At 27.7% G+C, this 22,154-nt stretch overlaps 1 pseudogene; it reads right to left on the bottom strand.

The window, feature by feature from the left end:
* Positions 1-10,843: 10,843 nt before the first annotated feature.
* On the bottom strand, positions 10,844-13,614 carry LOC129311814 (7-deoxyloganetin glucosyltransferase-like; annotated as a pseudogene).
* Positions 13,615-22,154: the final 8,540 nt, after the last annotated feature.

Genomic DNA, 22,154 nt, shown 5'->3' with positions numbered 1-22,154 from the left:
TAAGAACTTGATTAAAACAAAATAAATTACAAGTACTGAATTCAAAATCAATAAAAACTAGAAAGACTTGCATATTAATTTTCTCAAGATAATTTAGAAACTAATTCAAATTATTGATAAATTTAATAAAATTACCAAAATTGAACAAAATTTCCCCATCTCTGTGAAGTACTAAGGCCTTATAATTAGGCCTTATGAAAAAAAGGCAATAAGAAATCATTATCTATATATATGTGTATATATATATATATATATATGTATTCATATTTATCTTGTTTGTATACTACGCACATGTATATAAATGTGAATGTAAAAAAATGATAACAATATTTTTATTTCAAATATTAATAGACCTTCTATTTAGTACTAATATTATTATTGTTGCTTTCCTAATTCCTACCATTATATGGGAAGAAAAATTAGAAGTCTGCCAGGAAAATTCAAAAAGGGCAATCAAATCCAAGTGAGACTACCGACTACGTCACGTCATTATTGAATAATAATAAGAAGAAGAAGAACCACAACCCAATCTAAAATATTTTCTTCATATGTTTATTTATTATAACTAAAAACAATTTTAACATAAAAAAATTTTATATATTAATTGTTTATATATTACTAACAGATTATACAATATAGTAAGATTACTTGGGCCGAAACACCTGTCTATTGTGGAAATTTCAAAATTGATTGAACAAGAAGTTAAGATCAAGATGTATGGATTACAAGTATTACGTGATCATGACAAACTCCGGGAAAAAAAAAAAAAAAAGAGCGGGGGAAAACGCAAATACAAACATGAACATGCATTTGGGGCTTACAAAACATAAATAGCAAAGTGAGAAGCCTAATAATTAAACTAACAGTAGAATCAAGCATTATTGTCAATATCATTATCAATATAAAATATAAAGTGAGATTATACGCCTTTGTTACAAGTCTAATATGATGTGTGCTTGTACTATTCATATTTTAAACATAATGTAACAATTTTATGATTTTTATGTTATATATAAATATACAGAAAATTACAATACATTCATAATTGATATCATGTAACATGAATCTTATAATTTATCATGTTAAGCAAATAATCGAAGTCTAGTAGTGTAATAAAAATGATTAATGATTCCTCTTTGCTGCTATTTCAAGAACCAAATCAGACTGGTTGGATTGTTAGCTAAATTCATTGACAATTCAGTTTGGATCAAAACATAGTTTTTCTAGTTGAACTGAGTTGGGCCGAAGTTGAGCTATTATTAAATTAAGAATTAATAACCCACAGAGATTTTTAGTAAGTCAAGTGCGACTATACTTGAAATAAAAAAAAAAGGCTAAAAAGACTTTAAAAAACCACAAAAATCTAAAAATTGAATCCTATAAAAAGCTAACTTTATTTTTACACCCTTCACATGTATATAATAATATAATTTGATTTGGGATTATTTTTTTAAGAAAATGTTAACAATTATGATATAAATGCAAATACTTTTAAACATACTCATATATAATTTAACTAAAATACACCTATATTTGATAATTTATAAAATTATGACTTACAATTTAAGTTATGGTCATCCTGTTATTCTTGTGACAATGAGGCATAATATGAATTTATATATATATATATATATATGTTATATATTTTAAATATTATTTTTATTTAATTATTACATTATTGATTTAACTTCTTATTTAACTGATTATACTATAAAAACTAAAACTTTTGCCTTTTCGCCTTTTGGTTTGACATCAGACCCCTTTTTTTCTGAAACTCGTTGCTTTTTTGGTTTGACATTATTTGATCCCCCTTTTAGAATATGGAAAGAACGAATGTACTTATTTTTATATACTTAACATATTTATTTTTAATTAAATTAAAATATGTATATTTTTTATAGATTATATATTCTATAATAAATTATTAATAATATTATTAATATATTAAAATATACATGTTTTGGCTTAATTAGAAAAAATATTTTAAATATATAAAGTTAAGTATATAAGTCTTACACTACAAAAAAAAATGTTGCTTTGAAAAGCTCAATAATCTATCTCTAACTAGTAAAAAATTCATCTCTAAACAAGTACAGATAGATTTAGAGATGAATATTGCAATATCTCAAAAAGAGCAGTCGCTCGATAATCAACAACGAATTCTTTAAGTTGTCACTGATAGAGAATGATTTATTCTATCTCCGAATAAAAAATATCGCTTCTAAATTTTATAAAAAATTTGTTGGTATAAAATATTCTAAAAATTATATAAAATGATAGAGACGGAATAAAATAGTCTTTAAATCCATCTTAAAAAAATAAAAACTAAATTCTTCAAGTCTCTACTATTATGTCAGTGCCACATCGCTTGCCATGTGTAAATCAGTTGGTGCCACATTACTTGACAACTCACTAGTCACTTGCACATTTGCATATGCCAACTCATCTGTCCAAGTGTGGGTCATGCCATGTCAGCTGCCATCACATGTATAAAATATGCAAAGTTAAGATTTGATTCATTAACCTCCCACCGCCAAACCTTGGATCCTCTTTTTTCATCAATTTTGTCATTTTGAACAATTTTAATTTGTAATGAATACTAATAAATTTTAAAATAAAAAATACTTAAATGAAATATTTAATTTAAATATATGATTTTTTGTATTTAAAAATTATTTTTTATCAAATTTATTTAATATGGAACAAATTTAAAATTTAAAATCTTATAAATATGCTAGACATATATTAATACTTTATTCTATTTATCATATATTAAATATTATTTTATTTATATAATTTTAAGTTAAGCTATGTATCAATAAAATAATTATTTTCTTATATACTTTAAAATTTATTTTTCTTTTCTTTTGCTGAAAATGAACAATATTCATACACACACACAATTAGAATAAAAAATTATATTTTGTACTAAAATAATTAATTTTATTAGTATAAATATTATTTATAGTTATTTAAAAAATGAGAATGGTTAAATATGATAAAGAGAAAAAGAAAAAGAGAAAGATTTAAATAACGTGTAAAATGTTTTTAAATACCCTATAAATTTTGAAGATAATTTTTTGAATACAAAAATCAAATTTTTGTTGTTTGCATTGAATAGGAGCTCACTAAGTAATGATGAAATTTTTTCTACATCTTTTAAAATTAATTTTCATTTTAATATATTTCAAACATGTATTAATGCAATTGATAATTTAAAAATTAAAAAAATTAAAAATGTAACTCTGTCTCTAAATCTGTCCTTACTTTAAATTAGAGACGTATTGAGAAACAAAAATAATTACATCTTTAATATGTTTATTTCAATAATCTATAATTCCATCTCTAAATTAATAAAAATAAAATTATGAAATTTTAAAGAAACATAGAGAGGGGGTTAGAGAAGGTTAAATTTTTGTCTCTAAATTTATAAAAAATCTGTATCAAATTTAGTCTCTAAATTAAAAAAAATAAATTTAATATTAGAGATGAATTTGGGAATGATTAGTTTAAGGATGAAATTTATTCATCTCTAAACTTGTCTCTAATACTTTAATTTTTTTAAAAAAATAAGATTTTAATTAATAATGATAGAAGTTGAGATGGGTTTTGCAAGGCTTTTTTTAAAGATGTATATAAGTCATCTATAAATTTATCTCTATATTTTAAAATACTTTTAAATTAAATTCATCTTTAAAAATATAATTAGTCTTTATTTTCATTTCTATTAGAAAATATAATTAGATTGTCTCTATTTTTTGTCTTTATTTTAATAATTTTTTTTATAGTGTTGCCTAAAACATCTCATTTTTTTAGATACCACTGAAAGTGAGCTCAAACCATTGTGAACGTACACTTGGTTCAAGAGCTTATGGTTTTAGTCAAGGTGATATCGAGGCTCGAATGGCAGAATGATCATACTAATGGTAAAAGATTTGTACTGATAAAAAGAGTATGTAGTGATACGCTAAAAGTATATTTGGAGTCCTATGGTTTTACTCTCTTATGATTGTGCATGTTAATTAATAGTAGTGAATTATTCTGTCACTGAGATGTCTATCTCACCCCGAGGTTATATTTTATAGGTGAGGGCTCCAATAGGGACAAGGAGAAGAAATGGGTGTTTGAAGAGTAAAGAGCATAATTGTATATCTCTTCTGTAACATCTTAGTTTTTAATCGACTGATTAATTAAACCTAATTAGGACAATTAAGCAAGTTAAGGTGGTGTGTGGCCAAGGAGATCTAATAAGTATATTTGATGGTATTTTAGCCCTAATTGTGAGTCCGATACCAAGGTAGGCCACCGGAGCATTAGAAGGAGAAGAAAATGAAAAGTGATGTTGCTGTGCCGCATGCTGCGACATATAGATCATCTGCTATAGTGCACAGACACTTCTAATATGAGGGAGGACCTCTCTGTGCCATGCGTCGTGACGCATTGTGCATCCGCTGCAACACATGGCCATTTCCTACAATTTATCATATGCGAACCTAATACAAAAAAGAGAGAAGAGAAAGAAAAGAATGAAGAGGATGCACCAAGCTCTGCTAGGGTTTACTAATAGACGACATTAGGAGTATTTTAGAGGCTACAAAGACCCAAGGTAAATACCACACTCCTTAATCCCTCCACTTCTTCCATATTTATGAGTTTATAATTAGAGTTTGATAGTGGAAGTGAAATTTCAGTCCATATAGGTTATGGGTCCAAATTTATTGACTCAAATGGAGTTAATGGGAGTAAATTAGAGTATCTAAACTTAGTATAATGAATTTTTGGTGTCTTGGATTGTTGGTCACCATTAAGATCAAAAAAATCTCATTTATTATGGGTAGTTAGAAGACTGTGATGCTATTAATGGAAATTTAATAGTTTATTAATATTATTGGGGACTAAAGGTAATTAATGAACCCAATGGATACGCTCCAACTCATGTAAAGTGAACATTGGGTAATTTAAAAGTAGAGGATTGAGGGTTTAATGCTTGAGTTGATCACGTTGATGAAATTCAACTTGGTTGATTGTAGTTTTTAGCTCTTGATCACGTATTGGATTAAAAAATTCAAGCTTGGAAGCTAATAGATTGAGGGTAAATCTTTGACCTCTTAAATGTTTGAGGTAACTAGGAAAAACTCTACTTTAAGTAGTTATATATTAATTGATTGTAAATTGATTTTTATTGTGAGTGTGGCATACATGGGTTGATTTTCAATGTGAAAAGCATGTGTTAGTTTTGATGAGTATATAAAAAACTTGAATATGCATAAAGTTTTTGTGGCTTGAAGTGCAAATGCCTAATCAAGATGTTTTGAATATGAACATGCATATGTCTTTAGAAAGATAAATTTGATGGTGTGTTATAAATGAGCAATTGTGATTGAAAAATAGGTTTAAGTATTATAAGCGAAAGATAAGAAATTGATATGCACTTGGGTAGCACACAGTCGTGAACCTAACATGATTGTGGTGATAATGAGTAAATGAAAATAAAAGTGTGAAAATGAGTGAGTATTGATTATGGCATGATTAGTAGTGGGAGTTCACCTAAAGATTGGGAGTAGAGAAAAATTTATATGGTATTTATGCTGCCCTCTGATGCACAAGAGTATAGCCTTGTCCCACAGTTTGTTAAGGGACTGTCTCATAGTTTGTCAAGAAATTAGAACCTAATTATCTCCACTAGTTTAATGAGGAGAATGCCCTAAGGTATGAGACACTTCAGGGATTTGAGAATGGGGGAAGCCATGGTCCGAGAGTGAGTCTTATAATCTTTAATCGGGTCACACCTCATGATTGGTGAGCTTGGATAGTCCAGTTATACGAATGAAGCCCTATTCAATGTTATACCCCATGGTTTTAGTCTGAGAAAAATAAGGAGGTTATAATGTTAGTTGATCATTACCTACAAATATATGACGTGTCACACGTGTTAAGTTGTGGCAAGTCATGTGAATAATGGGTCATGGTCACATATCTAAGAATATGATGACAATGCACCTAGTATATGTGAGATAAAGAAGTCATTAAATGATAAATGATAAATTATAATATACATGAGCATGTTTTACACACTTAGTTCCTTATGCATATACTTAGTTTATAATTGATATATAATTGCATAGGGTAGGTCTAACATTGGTTATTGAGTGGCTAGACTCACCCCTTTCATTTAACACTTATCAGGCTCTAGCTCTGGTGTAGAGAGGGAGAAGGCTCAAAGGGTTAGAAATTAGTATATTCCTACTGTATGCCTTTAGCTTAGATTTATTTTGTGTAACAGTATATAAATGCCAATTCTAGGATGCATGCCATCTCACTTGCACTATTTTATCATTTGCAAATGTCTTATTTGTATTTTAGGCCTTACGTATTTATGTATGTTGATATATATATATATATATATGTTTATAAGGCCAAAATACTAGTGCAAGGGTAGAAATGAAGATTTGAATATGTTTTGAATGATTTAGGTGAAATACAATAACAATTTACCTCCCCCTTTGTTTTTAGTAAAATGGGGTTGAGAAGTGAATTTTGTTAGACTATTGTTTTAGTGCTTGTGACATGTTGTACTAATAGTTTTAGGTCTAATAGATATGGTCTAGGTGTTAGGAAATGCTTTTGGCACATGTTGAGGGTTTTGGGCACCCATTTTGTGTGAAAGTTTTGAAAAGTGGTTAAACTGTGTTTGGTGTCTAACTTCTTAGTCTGACTTGTTTTGGTGCCATTAGCTATTTCATATAAAGAGCTTTCTATAAATACCTAGATCATATCATTTGAACATTGGATGAAGAATTGAGGCACATAAGAAGTTTTCTAATTTTCCTGTTAAATGATAGTAGAATTAGTTGAATTTTAGTGCAACACGCCATGGTGCGTGGTGCCTGAGCCATGGTGCGTGACATAGAGAGCAACACGCTACAACACAGCGTGCACGAGCCACAGTGCACTGCTTTATCACAAATTATAAGAGTCATTGTTCACTTGTTTTTGATTTCTTTCACTCCTCCGAGGTATCCCGTGCTTCTGAAACTTATTTTACTCTGATATAAAGGATTTTGATTATTTAAACTCATTGTTATTTAGAAAACTTAGGATCCCTTGCTTTTGAATTTGCACTAAAGCTTGGTAATTATCTTTTTGAGTTAAGTCTTTGATTACCAGAATCTATATTGGTTAATTGTGTTTAGCAGAGTAAGAATATTACAACTTGCTATCCTATTACATCTTTCCTTTATTCTTTCTGGGTATTGTAATAAATATTGTCAATATATAATGCCAACTTAGAAATATGACATTGTTATGATTATCCCTTGATATGAATTTGTGATATGGGTGTGTGTATATTAGTCCAAGGTTGATGTTGTGGATTAAGTGTGTGTGCTTGACCAAGTTATACTTACTTAAAATGATTGATGTGCCAAAATAACCAAGTTGATATATGTGTTAGGTTTTATCTACCCCTTATATTGTTGTGAACTGGGTTTTTAATGATCATTTTGAGTGTGAATGCTTAATTGTGTGTTATGATTGAATTATCATGTTGTGTGTGATCCATTTGAGGTGGTTGAAATGTCTCTAAGGCTAATAGCATTTGGTATTGTGAGTTGGATACTTTTGAATGTGTTTTGAAGTGGAAACAAACTATTTTGAGTTTGAGTATCCATCTCTTAAACGAATGATTGTTTGAGTGTGACAGTTGAACCACCCAAATCGAGTGTCAGATAGCAAAACGGCGTGCTCTAAAAGTTTGGAGAGCTATCATGACAGCAATCTGCTATCATGATAGTAAATGCACACCGCAACGCATGGTAGTTGCACCGTGATGTAAGAGGCCTTCGAGTGACTTGTCCCTCTATGCCATCTATCACAGTGGGCACAGTTCACACCGTGACCAATGTGCCAAAATTTTTAAAAAGTGGTTTGTTTTAACTTAATTTGAAGTGGTTTGATTTCCATGCTTCCGTATTTGCTCTTAATTGATTTTAAATCATAATTTGAGTTCAAACACTATTTTAAAAGGGTTTTCTTAGGATCTTGTTATTTTAACTAATTATCTTTTAACCCCTTGGGTTGTGATAACTCCCTCTTAGAATTTGACTATTCCTAGTTATTACAACGGCGTATAAGAATGTTGTCCTGGTAATGTCAAGGCGGACATTACATAACTCTTATATTATAAAAAAAATTAGAACTATTTAAACTAATATTTACAACTTTTAAAAAAAATTTATTAGATACCTAATTATTATAATTCAATTTGTTAGGATGTATTTGTCATTTTTTTCGAAGTTCAACTAATTTATTTTGACCCAATCCTTTGGTTCTGTTGTACGAAAACAAACATAACAAAATTATTATTGAATTGTGACGCTAAATTACATGTTTGACTAAAACTTCGTCCACATTTATAACCATTCTTGCAAGTCACAGCTTGGAGTAACATCAAGCCTTTGTCTATTTATTATTCCTTTATTCATATATTTTTGGTGGAGAAGGGGCTTTGTGAATACATTCCACTCAACTCAACTAATACGTACTTATAACAAGTTATAAGTTTTAGGGTCCGTTTGGTTTTCCTCCGTTTCACGTTCAGAAAGTAAAATTTCACTTTCAGAAAGTTGAAAGTTGTTTGGGTAGAATATTTGGCAAAAAAGCACATCCTGAAAATACATTCAAACAGTAGCTGAAAGTGAATTTCTGAAACGTAACTATTTGAAGTTTTTGAAAAGTGGATTTGAAAAGTAGGATGTTATTTAACCATACTACCCTAAGTTTAATCTCTTATTTTTTATTTAAAAATAGTTAATTCATTAAAAATATAATTATCATTTTAATAATAATAATTAGGTATCAATTTTTTTAGTATTATAAATTGAGTAATTAATCATGTTAATTTTTTAGCATTAATGTATAATAAAAATTACAAATCTTTATTACATCTTTTAAAATTACAAATTAAAAATATAATAATTAGAGATCAAATTTTTAGCATTATAGACCAAAATTTATGTTATTTATAATCTTTATTACATTTTTTAAATATTTTGAATATATTACATTTGTATAATAAAAATTATAAATCATTATAAAGCAATTTCCTTTTTGGTAATTGCATATTCAAAAGCACATCTCACTATCACAAACCAAACAACTTTCAATGTATCAAACTGACTTTTGAAAAAATATATCCAAACACAAATTTCGTTACAACAACTGACTTTTATTAAACTGACTTTCACCAAATGAACTTTTGGCAAACTGAAAACCAAACGCACACTTAATCTAGATAAATTGAAACAAAGTTCTTTTCTCATGGATGTGTTACTTCTTGCAGGCAATTGAATTTGCTAAAGATGAGTTTTACTCCCAATATGTTTTCCTGAACCTTCCACATAATGATTCATGTTGGACTAAATGTGTAAGGGAGGGTATTCCCCCTTTTATTTTATAGAGAAAATGATAAATAAATCATTTTGAAATAGAGAAATAATAATTTGATCCTGTAAAATATAATAATACCTTTTATATTTTTTTGTTTATAATTTTAGTTTTGAAATTCGCAATTCTAGTTCAGTAAATAATTAAAGTGATTTAAGCATTTATAATTTTCTTTCATCATTTTTCTATAATTGACAAAGTACAACAAAGTTTTTTTGATTCAACTTTAATTTTAGAATTCATAATTTTGGTTCAGTAAACTACTAAATTGGTTTAGGCATTTGTAACATTCTCTCACCATTTTTCTTCAATTAGCAAAGTACAACAAAACATATTTTTTGTTCACAACTTTAATTTTGAAATTCACAAATCTAGTTCAATAAATAAATAAAGTGGTTTAGGCATTCATAAGTTTTTCTCACCATTTTTCTTCATTTTTTTTAAAATTAAAGGATATTATTGTCATTTAATCAAAAACTTCAATAACAATTACGTTCCTTGGGACTTAAAAAAATTATCATATTTTATGAGACTAAATTATTATTTTTTTATTTCATAAGGATTTATTTCTCATCCTCCCTTTTATACAATGAAGGACATTGTCCATAAATAAGTAATTAGAATTTAATTACTTCATAAATTTTGTAAATTGACTTATAAATAGAAGGAAAAATTATGTATAGGTCACATATGAAAGACTAACCTACAAATAGATCCTGTAAACTTGGAAAATACAATCAAGCATCGTGGACCAAAATATAATTGAAATTTTAAGTGAAAAGATCTTCATGACCCTAGTTACTAAAAAAAAAAATAACAATAGGCTGAAATCATATTTACCTTACTTTATAACTACAACTTTACAGTTTATAAATATAAATCCTTAATTCACAAGTCAGATTTTTTATTTTATAACAATATATTAAAATCATATTTACTTTTTACTTACAACTGTAATTTTACAATTTTTCAAGTGAAAAAATTCTTAATTCACAAGTCATATTTTATGTTTTATAAATAATATATTGAAATCACATTTACACTTTATTTACAATTACAACTTCATAATTTATAACCAAAAAATCTTAATTCATAAGTTATATTTCATATTTTATAAATATAAATGCATCATTGTTCATGTATAATTTGATATATTTATCTTTACACCCTTACCACAAATTATACTTAAATACCAAAAGGATTTGACCGTAATTTCTGAGTTTCATGAGACTCTTATACAAAGCTATACATAATTTTTCCTAAATAGAACTGTTGTAAAAAAAATTATAAAAGGAATGATTCACGTTGGACTGAATTTGTTAAAATGACCTGAAGGAAGCATTTTATACATGTAATTATATATCACCGACTTAGAGATAACAATGCAAGGACTTTGGGACACATACAATAAAACTGGCATATGATATAAATGGAAATGGAAGCTCATAATTAACAATAAGTTATAACAAAATCAACGTGTTCTGATTTAAAAAACAACAACAACAACAAATCCCTCTACTTGGTAATGGTTTTATTTGCCAGAAGAACTTGTCGTACCACGGTCTCAAAATTCTGAAACGAAGATCCACCAGGTCTGTTGGTTGCTTCCTCCGCCATTTTCTTCCATTCAAGTGCCGCCTTCTTCATCTCTTTCCCCTTCTCTCCCTCCATTAATTCCTTCACAAGCATCTCTACTCCTTCCCTCTTCACATCACTCTCTATCTCCAACCCAATTCCCCATTCTCTGCTCGCAAATCTACAATTCGTCTGTTGCTCTGCGAAGAACGGCCAACATGTCATAGCCACACCACCGCAGATACTTTCAATAGTTGAGTTCCATCCACTATGCGTCAAGAATCCTCCCACTGAAGGATGAGCCAGAACTTGTTCTTGTGGACACCAACTTGATAACAGCCCTCTGTTTCTGGTTTCTTCGATGAATTCTGGAGGAAGAACTGCTTTATCGCCCGTAACAAGATTGGGTCGGATTACCCACAAGAAGGTTTTGTTGCTGTTAGCAAGTCCCCATGCAAACTCCATCATTTGCTCTCTCGTCATCACTCTGATGCTCCAGAAGTTGACGTATACAACAGAGTCTGGTTCTTTCGTGTCTAGCCATTCCAGACACTCTGGTTCTTCCTTCCACAGGTTTGATCCGATTTGCTTCAAGTTCTTGTCAGTGATTTCGTTGGTGAGTAGATTTATGGGACCGATGGAGTAGATTGGAGGCAAGATGGATGATAGTCCTTCTAAAACGTCATGTTCTAGAGCATCGAACGTGTTCAAGATGATTGCAGAAGCTTTCTTAGCTCTATCTGATAGGGACGCGGAAGCAGAATCGTACTAGTTTAGAGACAGAACCTTGAAACAACAAAAACACAAGAACAAAAAGAAAGGGACGAAATTTATGACGGAAATAAAGAAAGGTACGAAGTAAACAATAGGACAATGACCAAGGAGAAGATCCTCTAGAGCACCTGCCTCTAGGAACCTCAATCTTCGAAGACACCACAAGAGTTGATCACGCTCTTGATCACGTCTGTTTCTCACACGGGATACCACCACAAAGCACTAAGGCTCACAAGAGTTATAAACTCAAATGAAAATAATTTCATTCAACTTCTGTGTTTTTACAATAGGGAGCATGCCTAATTTATATAAGTTCATAGAAAAAATATTTTCTAAAATTAAAACCCTAATTTCCTAATACTAAAAGGAGAAATAATATAAAATAATGATAAAATATTCAGCCACATAATTTAGGAGATGTGATCCTAAAATTATGGGATTACAAAATTTAGAAATTAATACTATAATTAATTCTAACCTTTGACTAGACTCAAAATAAAAAATCAAATCAAAAGACCATTAAAATAGGAAATAACTTAGGAGACAATCAAGGGATCATAAAGGATTTAAAATCACGCCACCCTTGACTTCTTTACTAGGATTTCATGCCTCCTTGCTTGCAAGAGGCTCAACTTGTAGTCTTCATTGCATTGGACTAAGGTCTGCATCTCTTGGGCTTGACTCTTCATAAGTTTGGATCCTAAATACATTATACACATATAGATGCTCTCCTTTGGGCTTGAGAGGAGTGCCCCAATGCTCTCCAAGCTCTTAAACTTCTTGCACAAGACTAAACAAGGCTTGCTTCATGACTTTAGTTCGGGCTCTTGTTATTGGACCTCCAATATGCTGTAATGAGTCTTTAGGTACGTTGGATTGGAAGTATTGGGTCCTTCTATGTCACCATGCTCATGATTACCATCCTCAAGCTTCGTTGCCATTAATGCTATGTCACCCGTGACATGGGGTCCATCACTGTCACACTCGCCAAGAATGAAGTCGAGCATGAATTCATCTGGGTTTGTGGTTCTCACAAAGCTTGGGATGTCCCTTAGCCGGATTTCCTTGATTCCTGGAATCCAGTCGATCACAGTACTCTCAAAATACCCATTTGTTAAATCGCTCGAATCTGGGTTAAAACATGATTTTGACCAAAAGAAATATTAGAGTATGTCATAGATTTTTCAACGAGATACCGAACGAGCACCAAGTTCGATTAAATACATGAAGCATAGAAGATAGTCTACCATTGAGTGGTGTCAAGCCTTTGTCGATGAGTTGGCGGTAATGAACGTAGCAAAGAAACCCACAAGCACTAGGAGTCCAGAAAAGGACCTCTGGGATGCCGAGTTCATCGGCGGTGGCCACCGTGAAGCTCATGACTAGGAAACTATGGCGGTAACGGGAGGGACATCAGGGGAATTTTTGAGTTTGTTGAGGAGGTTTCTGAAAGGAGAAAAGCAAGTTCTGCGGGTGGACTCGCAAAGGGAAGGGATGTCCTGTGTGGCGTCGACGACGACTTCGTCGGAGTCGGTAAGGCCGTCGGGGATGGTTTCGAAACAGAAAGAAGAGAGGCCATTGAGGGAATCAGGACCTCGTGATTTGAGAAGACGTTTCTGGTTGAACTCAGTGTTAACGAAGGTGATGTGAAAGCCATGAAAGTGAAGAAGCTTTGCGAGCTTAAGCATGGGATTGATGTGGCCCTGTGCTGGGTATGGGATACACACAACGTGAGGCTTCCCTGAAGTAGCCAATAAACCCATTTTCGACTCTGTTTTCCCGATACAACTCTCAAAGAAGATGATATATGCGAGGGCGAGGCTGTTTACTTGTCTTTGCCCATGTAGGTATATTTATAGGGGTTAGGCGCCGGAAGCGATATACATATATAGATATATATGTTTTTCCAGAGACGGATCCCATCTTGTGACCAAAAGAAAAAAGAATCTTGAGATCTCTGTGATATTATTGGTGGGGGCCATCAATATTATACAGTATTTTAAAAATCGAATCGATCAATTAAACTGGTTGAACAAGAAACCGATTCTTAATCCGACTTGGTTGATTTTTTAAAATCAGCAATAAGGAACCGGTCAACAACCGAAAAAGCTTGTCAAAAAGTAGAAAAACCAATTGAAAACATGACTGGTTTCCTTAAAAACCGGTCTAAATTATTTAAAAATTTTAAAAAATTAATTTAAAAATTAAGTAAAATAAAGAACAGTTAAAAATAATTAATATTAATCATGTATTTATCAACACTATATCATTTTACCAAATATTTATTAATATTTTTTTGAAAAATATAAATATTTATATATTTTTTTTATTTATTTATAATATATAAATTAATAATACATTAATTTAATGTCATTCGATTTCACGGTTGAATCAATAATTAGTTGAGTTCAATTATCGATCTGCTTTTTAAAACTTTAATATTATGTGAGCAGTGTTGGTACCGTAAATTAATGTGAATTGGAAATGTCGGATGGCCACTAGGGGAAGCTTTGCCCACAGTCGGCATCGTACGCTTCCTTTGACTTCAATCGACACACTCTGAAAAAGGGCAAATAAATAAATAAATAAATAAATAAATAAATAAATAAGACGCATTCAATTATCAATGACAAAGTTTAACCTTCTGACGCGGAGCTAACGATAGGAAGATTTTAATTATGTTTTTTAAGTAATTGTACCTGTGTTTTTTATTCTTTTTTTAATGATTTCTATATTAATTATATTTTTATATAAAAATAATATAAGATTAACAGCTTCAGTTTTATGATTCTATCACCGCCAGCCTCTGCTTTACTTAGATAATTTACACCAAGAATTTCTAGTTTTGCTCACTTGTTATATTCTCCCTGCGCAAACATCATTGTTAACCAAATTTTACTTTAATAAAATAGTTATTAATTAATTATCTTCAAACTAATATTATTTTTACATATTTATTTTTATTTAATAGAGTATTATATTTTAAAATAAATATAAAATAATTTATTTATTAAAGACATCTTTAAAAAATATATTAATTATATCTTAAAGCATTAAAAATATTTTTATATTTTTTAACGTTTAAACTCTCAATGAGAGTAGCATAATTACTTTTGAAATTTACTTTTACACCAATGAATTTTTTTCAAATAATATTGCGGACAAAGGTATCATGAACAATGATCCATTATATACAGGTTCTCTAAATTATATTGATCAAATAAATTATTATTTCTACCCAAAAAAGCTCAAAAATTTATTGGTGATAATTGTATTTGTTTAAAAAAAGCCTATATATGGAGAACTCATTAAGAAATATTTTTTTGTGATTACTTAGTGGAATTTATATAAGTTGATCTTATTATAAAAATAAATTTTAAACAATATTAATTTAGGAGGACAAAAATAATTTTATTATGTTATTTTCTGAATTTTTTTAAAAATTAGTACTGTATTACTTTGAAACAGAATGTATTCTATTTTCTTCTTTTATTAAAAAGGGTTTTTTTTTAACATCATGACAAATTGAACCATTGACTTCTCATCACGCTTAAATTCATACCAGATAGCTTTGAAATATGTTAAATCTCTCATATTGGTTGAGTGTCGAGTGTGGTCAACATGGGCTAATCTATGGCTGTCCATTTTGACTATCATGTTGAATGCAATGTTGGAACTAAATATGGGTATCATATTTAATAGAAATTCAAATTTTAGTCTCTCACGATATAAATGTTACCATTTTTACTGGACCTAATTTTCATTAGTTTTTAATTTTACATGTTGGTCTGGGGCAGAGTGTGCAGTCAACATGGACCAAATTTGCTTAACTGTTCATTTAGATCCTCTATTATTGATAATAATTTTAAAATCGAACCAGACCAAATAGTTGGACTTAATGGACTGCCAACCGATCCTTGTTTCAATTAGAGAATAGTTACAAAACCACCAACCGCAATGTTTACGTGAAAACTGAATGGCTCTTTTTTTTTTTTTTTACTTTATTCCAATTTTCAACTCTTTAAAATAATCTTCCTCACTTTTGAGACATTTTGATAAGTTGAAAATTAATTTGGTTTGTGCACTTTGTTTTAATTTTAACCCTATATTAGCATAATACATGCATTTTTCATTTTGTTGGGACATCTTTTTTGATAAATCATTTTCATTCTGTTTATATGTTTTAATTTGAATAAATATTTAGGTAAAAAAATCTAAATTAGTATAGGAATATTTGTTGTGAGCATTGGTATTGAATCAATTGATGTTATATTGTGTTGTGAGGTTTATTAACTCATAATTAGCTTAAAATATTTAACTTTATTTTCAAATTTTATAGTAATTTTATATTATTTTTTATATTTATATCATATATAATATTTTAAATTTAATTATTATGTTATTAATTTAACCGTATGTCTAATCAGTTAAACTATGTAAACAATAAATAATGGCATTTTTAGTTCAACGTCCAATTCAGTTTTGATTATTAGAGAGTAGGACCTCGAAAAATGTTAAAATATAATATGAGAGGATTTTTGAGCCCTAACCAGATAAGTCTGTAAAAATAGTGATCAGGCACGAACAAGCATTAATGGCTAATACGCCTCTTTGGACTTAAGAATTGTTTTTTTGTTACTTCTGTCCAACTGTGAAATTGATGTCTTGGATATATATAATTGAGTTTTAAAATTGGATATAATTTCTGTGTCCGATTGTATTTGATCAGGTTGTTTGGTTGGAAATGTTGTTTTGCTTCATTTTGTCTTGGCTTTCACGTTATTTGTGAAATATAATATTATGAACTACAAATATTTATATTTTGGATGATAATGATTTAGATCATTTATATTTTATATTTTATTATTCTTTTTAGACTTTAAATCTAAATACAGCCGTTTGGTCATTTAATTTTAATCCTTTTAAGTTTATATATGTATTATCATAGAGTTTTAAATTAAAAATATACAAAAAAATATATATGCGAGTTTTAAATCCAAATCCAAGCCTTATCAACACTAGGGTTGAATTTGAGAAAAATGAAAAATTTTAAAAACTATTTAAAAAAATTAATTTTTTTGTCTTTTAACTTTTAACTCACTTGTAACTCAATTTTTTAATTGTGATTCGCTGTAATTCAATCCCTCAACTATAACTCATTTTCGACTTAATCCTTCAACTTTTGATTCACTTATAATTCAGTCCTTATTTTTATTTTTTAAAAAAAATTTCTTATCAAATAAGAAAAATAAAAGAAATGCTCATATATTATTCTAAAATACCTTCCTCTTACTTTTTGATGTAAGATTTAAGTTAACATAAAAATAAGAGAATTAAGAAAAGTTGAAAGACTAAATTATAAGTGATTTAAAAATTGAGGGACTGAATTATAGAAAAGTCATAATTGAGGGATTGAGTTATAATGAGTTATAATTAAGAGATTGAGTTACAAAAAAATTATAATTAAAGCATTGAATTATAAGTGAATTAAATTAGAAAATTAAAAAATTAATTTTTTTAATTATATATTATGTGTTTGAAATTTCAAGCTTTAAGTTTCAACTTGTAAGAATCAGACTCCTTGCATGTGGAATCGTGCCCGACCTTTTTACTGCTCACGTCATTCGGTGCTCGTCACTTGCCCCGAATGCTGATTAAATGATCTTCATAATTTATTCAAAATAATTTTTAAATATTTTTAATATTATATTTATTAATATAAAATACAAATTTTTAATATTAAATCTGTACTATTTAAAATACATTTAAATAATTAATTTATAAAATTTATAATTTTTTAATATCAAATTATATGATTTAAATTATATTTTAATTGTTTAGAATCTATCTAAATAGTTAAATTATAAAATTTTTAATATTAAATTAAACTATTTAAATTAAATTTATACTAATCAGATTGGCAGTCAATAGGCTTATGAAAAAAAAATTATATCTATTTTATAAATTTATTTTAATAAATATAATATTAAATTAAAAATGTTGTAAAATTAATTTAAATGAATGTTAAATATTATTTTAAAATGAAATGAAAGGTTAGGACTCTGATGAGCCCTCGCTGCGCGCCAAATGCGAAGGCGCACAAAATTGAGGGTTGGGGAACATGACAGGTGGTTGGAAACTTGGGATCAGCTGTGTGAAATTGTGGATAAGGCGATAAGCTCATAAAGGACAATTTATTATTTAATATTTAATATTTAATTGATTAATATTCATTTCAATTTTATTTATAAGATACATTTTAAATATTTATTTACTCCTTTTATTTAAAAATGTAAAGTATTTTTTAAGGAGTTAGATGTTTAAAAATATAAGGTATTTTTAGTCTTTCAAAATATAATCATTGCTTTTTTTTTAAAAGTATCCCTATTAATGAAGGACTTTTTATTTATTGTAGAGTATTTAATAGAGATAAATATAACAAAATAGGGTTAGTTTGAAAGTAGATAGCTATCTTATTGAAAAGTGAGATTTGATTAAAAATACTTTATATTTTTAAACGGAAGAAATAATCTTATTTATAAATAATGATGTAACTCTTTAGATAATATTTAAAACATATTTTTAAAATTATTTATCATAAAAAATATAATATTATTTTTTAAATTTATTATAAAAAATATATTTAAAATTATATATATTTTTATCTCTTATATTTTTTTTACATTAATATCAATGAGATTATTAAAAATATTTATAAAGTGGGACGAACGAGTAATTATTATTGCCTTTCAATTCAATGTATACGGTTTTGGTCAAAACAAAATTCAATGTATACGGTCAATTTGGTCGTTCATTTGAAAACCACAATGATAAAAAAAAAAAAATCTTTGGTTTTTGGGAAAAGAGAGACAGGAAAATTCAAATCTGACATCTGACGAGGACAAAATCTTCTCTGACAAATGAGATTTTTCTAATTTTTTATTGCAAAGGGAGAAAAAAATAATAATAATTAGTAAATCTTCTCTTTTGAGTCCGGGATCATCTTTAATCAACCGAGAATCAAAATTTCATTTTGAAAACGTGTCCCTTGGCTCCTATTTATTCATTTGTATTACTTTATAAATTACGTGTGATTATTTATATAATACTTAAAAGATATTTTTAAGATTATCTTTTACAAGAGAAAAAAAAAAAGGTTACCACACAATTTGAATCATGAACTCTAAATTTAAGAACAATTTGACTTATAAACTTTTAAAAAATATATTTTATATTTTAAACAATTAACATTGGGATAATTTTAATCTTATCGTTAAATTTTAATAAACATCCGTCAAATTAGAACCTAATATACAATATTTGTTTAAATTTAATAGTAAAGATAAAATTACCTCAAGTTTAATTATTTAAAATTTAAAATGCACATTTAAAAAGTTTAGGATTCAAATCATCCCTAAATTTAAAATTTAGAGTTTAAATTACTTATTAACCTAAAAAATAACATGCCATCATTTTTTAAATTTATTATGTGGGAACATATTTGGAATTTACACATTTTTATTCATTTTACTTTTCTTTTTGTATCAACATTAATGAGATTGGTAAACATAATTTATAAAGAAGATTGGAGAAGTATATTGTATAGAGATGGTTCACGAAATTAGGGGTGCTCAATTTGCATTCATTTCGATTGGCCTGATTTCATCTCAATTATTTCAGAACAGGTTTTATCCTAATCCAAAAATAATTGGAACAAGATGGGAAAAGAGTTTTTGATGGGACATGGGATTGTCTTTCGAATGTCCCGTCCCATCTTATCTCAAATATTTTATATATATATATATATATATATTATTTTTTATTTTAAAAATATATATTAAATATATTAATTATATTAATATAATTTATATTGATATTAATTATATCAATTATAATTTCAATAAGTACAATTCTTATTTAAATTTAAGTTTTTTATATTAATAATTTTAATGACACAGAGTAAGTAGTACATGATAATATATTTTTATATATTAATATAATTTATTTTTATATCAATTTATTTAATAACTTTTGCTTATATCATATTTTTACTTTATTTTTAAAAGAATAATTAACTTAGCATATTTTAACTAAAACATATCTCAACTAAAGAAGAAGAAAAACAATTTGATATTGTACCTGATTTGTCTGTTATTATTGCTCTTATAGTTTATATATAACTTATAATTGCTATCAAAATGCTATACACTTGTAGTTGTGGTTAATATAATTCAATAATTAATTTTAAATTGTTGTAATTTATGTACTCTTATTGTTTTAATTTTAAACTTAATAAATTATATAATTTAAAATTTTAATACATGTTATTATTCAGATCTTTTTTTCATATTGTCTGATTTATTAGGATGACAGGACCTCTCGATTTTATCTTGGTTTCGTCCTTATTCCTAGCGTGATGGAAATAGACACGGGATAAAAATTTAATCTCAATCTTTTTTCAAAATAGGATACAAAATAAAAGTATTTCTATTTTATCTCGTCCCATCTTGTGAATACTCTTACATCAAATCAAACTATATATTGACAAAACTTGATAAAATTAACAAAACTTATCCAATTACATTGTGGTTGGATGGAGAGGAGATGCAGAAAAGATTATTATTATTATTTTCCTTTCTTCAATTTTTCTTTAACCGAATAAGAGAAAAATGCTCTCTTTCATTTTTCTCTAACCAAATAAAGGACCCAAAATTTATTAAAAATTTTCATATCCTCCCCTCACTTCCAGTTAAACAAATGAAAAAGAGACTGCGATGATTGGTCAAAATATTTTTATATAGTTTATTAAAAAATTATTTGAGAAATTACTCATCAGTCGCGAACGCCCATTCATATTACATGGCGGCGATTGCAAATGGCCTCTCCCAAGAGGAGACAAAATAAATAAATAAAAAGAAAAAAAAGCAAAAACTGATCCGATCTCCGCGCTACGGAATTGCATTGATGGGCACCGTGTAAATCAAGAACAATCCTAACTCTTTATTTCATTTTATTTAATTTTTATTATTCATTTAAATTATTTTTTAAATATTTTTAATATTAATTTAGTAATATAAAAAATTTTAAAATTTTAATATATCTGTTTATTACTAATCTGTCAATATAAATTTAATTTAACATTTTAATTTAATATTAAAAAATTATAATTTATAGTTCTATTGTACAGATAGACTTTATACAGTTTAAATATAATTTAAATAATTTTATTTAATATTAAAAAATTATAATTTTATAGTTCTATTGTACAGATTGACTTTATACAGTTTAAATATAATTTAAATAATTTTATTTAATATTAAAAAATTATAAATTTTATAAATTAATCATTTAAATGTATCATAAATAGTTCAGATTTAATATAAATTTTTTATATTTTTATTTTAATAAATATAATATTAAAAAAATTTAAAAAATTAATTTAAATAAATGATAGAGATTAAATGAAATTAAAGTGAAGGATCAGGATTGCTACTAATCGGTGCTTATCGCAGATGCGGACGCCCAAGCTTGAGCGCACACACCGTTGCTTTTTCAAATAAAACTCTCCAATAATTATAGAAACCGCCAAACAGGGATTAATTAAGTGAAAAAAGGGGTTGAGGATAATTGAGAAAATTAAACCTCATCTCCTTGTATAGTTCCTGATAGCTTGATTTAATTTTGAATTATCTCTCTATAATTTATTTTATTTTAGCCAGACTCTTATAATTTGATTAATTAAATATGTTAATATTTAAGGGTTAAAATCCTTATACTTTTATTTTAAAAAATAAAATTAACATTTTTTATTTAAAGATTATATAGATTTAAAATTAATTAAACAATTTTATAATACAAAATTCATAAAATTAGGTTATGTTTTTTGACATAACTTTTTATATAATTAGAATTTTCATAAATAGATAAAAATATAAACATTGCGTTTAATCAATTTTTTTGCCTTTTGACTTATGTAACATCCTGATTTTTTATATAATAAAGAAATTGTGGAATTTAGGTTTTGAGAAAAAAAATGATAATAATAGGAATTTATATTATTTGAGGTTATTTAGAAATAATATTATGGTTAGGTATTAATTATAAATTTAAAAATTTAAATTTAAAACCACATAAGCAATATTTAGTTAAGATATAATACATAAATAATTTTTTTTATGTGTGTGTTTAAAAAAAAAGAGAAGGTAGAAGGAACAAAAAAAAGGGGGGTGGAAGGTTGTTGTTTCTAAGTCCCACATTGGTTAGATGAGGGAAGAGAAGAGGTGCCTTCATGTATAAAAAGGAGGGGGTGTGTGCATTAGGAAGCATGAGAGGCTAAGCTGCAATTTAGAGAAAATTGTAAC

Source organism: Prosopis cineraria, unplaced genomic scaffold, assembly GCF_029017545.1.
Source record: "Prosopis cineraria cultivar Desert tree isolate PC_DT_omini unplaced genomic scaffold, ASM2901754v1 PC5, whole genome shotgun sequence".
In the NCBI taxonomy this organism is placed as follows: Eukaryota; Viridiplantae; Streptophyta; class Magnoliopsida; order Fabales; family Fabaceae; genus Prosopis; species Prosopis cineraria.
This window is presented reverse-complemented; position numbering and strand designations above follow the sequence as displayed.